This window comes from Bison bison, unplaced genomic scaffold (genome assembly GCF_000754665.1).
Source record: "Bison bison bison isolate TAMUID 2011002044 unplaced genomic scaffold, Bison_UMD1.0 scf7180017858886, whole genome shotgun sequence".
NCBI classification, from domain to species: domain Eukaryota; kingdom Metazoa; phylum Chordata; class Mammalia; order Artiodactyla; family Bovidae; genus Bison; species Bison bison.
Genome location: NW_011489458.1, coordinates 364,518 through 367,310, shown reverse-complemented (window position 1 = coordinate 367,310; position 2,793 = coordinate 364,518).

Here is a 2,793-nt window from a genome sequence, read left to right as displayed (position 1 = left end):
AGGCAGCCTGGCTGACCCTGGCTCACACAGAGCCTCGCTGGCGGGGACAAACTACTCTCGGTTTAAGTGGCCCCATGGGCCACCCTTTGCTGGCTCTTCTGCAGCCTGTCTGCTCGTGGCCTCTGTGTGGGGACTCAGCAGTACCCACACTTTCCTGCTTTTACCCTGTGCTATCTCTGTGCCCTTTCTGGGGGTGGCTTATTCCAGAAAGGTAAGGGGCTCTGACGAGCTTTGGAACGTGAGCCTGTATGCAGCCTGGACTCCTTGGTGCCTGAGGGAGGTCTGAGTCACATGGGACCAGCTTCCTCATCTTTAAGAGACAGCAAACTGGATCAAGGATTCTCAGTTGGGGACTCCTGTATCTGCCGGAGGCCCTTTTGCAAATCTCCTGGATTGTGTGTGGCTACAGGTGACGGAAGGGGTCCTGACGGGAGCAGCTATCATTGAGAGTAAGCTCTCGCCAGACAATTTCAAACTACAGGGTGCAGTGGCTCCAGGGACAGAGGTCGAAGGTCTGTGAATCTTCTGAGGACAGGGAATCATCTGGGCTGGGTACTCAGTAGGGGCTCAGATGCTTGATAAATGACCAGATGAATAACAGGAGCAGCTGACTTGATGGAGCACCTTCTGCATGCCAGGCACTGTGGATATAGCAAGTCTGTCTCTATAGCAACCTGAACATTTGGAGTCCACATCTCAGCTCACAGAGGTTCCGTGAAGGGTTCCAAAGACCCTCAGAAAAGAGACAAAAAAGATGGAGAATCAGTGGCAACTGGGTGATCAGCAGGGTCCCTTCAGCACTGGTGTTCTGGGGTTCCCAGCACCCCTGGCTGCACTGTGAAAAACCAGCAGGGTATGTCAGGGTCCAGCTCTCAGGAGAAAATGCAGACCTGTCCTCAGGCCGAAGAGATCGTTAACATGCATCAGAACCTCCTTTAAACTTAGAAAGTCAAAGAATAAGATAAGCAGTACTTCAGTGAACCGAGTGGACTAAATTCTCAAAAATTCCCCTAAATTCTCATCCAGTTTTCTCTTAGCTCAGGTCGGTAGGCATTAGCTGAACACTTGTCCCATCTCAGATCTTACAGATACAAGATGATAGACAAAACGTGGCCTTCTGGGAATCCAGTCTGTGAGGTGGAGATGGGCCTGTAGGGAAGAGTGTAGGATGATGTGACAGACAGTGGTGGGAGACACCAGGTGCCACGGAAGGTACCACATCCACGCTGGGGAGCTGGGGAGGGCTTCCTGGGGGGAGGTGAGCCTGGATTTGAGCCTTAAAAAGATTGTATCGTCGTAATCAATGTGTACTTATTACTCTGCATCTTCCCTTTTCTTGGTTGCATTTCACACGTGCATCTCCACCTGTGACATGTAACCTAGAAATGCCCAATGTAACCTAGATATTTATGGTCAGTGGCTTCATCCATCAAGGTGCCTGAGCTGGCTTGAGCTAACTAACCCAGATATGGAACGTAGGCCCATTTCTGGCCCTTGGTCCTGTGATTAGGGGCCGCCTTGCGTACCGCCATCACTCTGGTTCCCCAGCTCCTCCTTCCTGCCTTCGGGGAAGCTGCTTGTGAGAGGCTGCCTGGGCACCTAGGGGACTCTGCCCAAACTGCATGCACATACAGCCCCCACCGGCACAGCCACCAGACCTCTGAGCCAGGAGACCCAGTGCATGCGGACGATCCCAGCATGCCTGCCATGTGGGCCCTCTGGACGTGTCCAGGTTTCCGTGTGCCGCCCCTCCCCTGCCTCTGCCCCCCCACCCCAGCCGCCTGACCCAGCGTCCTGCTGATGTGGCCCCTGTGTGAGCCATGGGTGATGCTGCCAGCTGGACATGCTGACTGTGAGTGGGGGTGCCACGTAGACTGACTTTCCATGGCATGAAAATTCCCTAATGGCAGGGCCTTGCCTGGCCCGGTCTGTTATTTAGCTTTGAACTCCTTACAAGGTCTAGGCTGGTGCCAGGTATGCAGTGAGCAATCATTCACAGCCTTAGAGGCTTCGTACATTTGTGCATTGGAAGGGGTCTGACAGGAGCGAACTTCCGAGAATGAAATATCACGCGGCAGGCAGGCACATTTGAGACACGTAGGGACTTCCTGCTGCCTCCCAAATCACACTCTGTGTGCACCTGCCCACTCACCACTGGGGTAAAGCCAGTCGGGCACATGAAAGTGTTCGTGGGCCAAGAGATGGCTAATGCACCGACTTAAACCCAGCCCCAGCCCCAGCCTGCGAGTCACAGGTCAAACTGAGGCAACCTGCACACCAGGTCCTCCACACTCTCCGCCCTCCAGAGTTGGACCCTCCAGGGTCACAGAGGCAAAGGGAACTGGGAGGATAAATAAACTGAGTCTGTTATGAGGAAGGGGAACAGGGAGGGAATGAGATTCCTGAAATGCACCTTTATCAAAAGCTTTGAGCTTTGAGCCACATACTGTTTTTTGTATTCAATAATGGAAATTAATTTTTAATTTGGGGAAAGAACAAATGGTTTGGGGAGGGCTATTAGGGTGGATCACTTCATGGGAAATAGATGGAGAAACAGTGGAAACAGTGTCAGACTTGATTTTTGGGGGCTCCAAAATCACTGCAAATGGTGACTGCAGCCATGAAATTAAAAGACGCTTACTCCTTGGAAGGAAAGTTATGACCAACCTAGATAGCTTATTCAAAAGCAGAGACATTACTTTGCCAACAAAGGTCCGTCTAGTCAAGGCTATGGTTTTTCCTGTGGTCATGTATGGATGTGAGAGTTGGACTGTGAAGAAGGCTGAGCGCCGA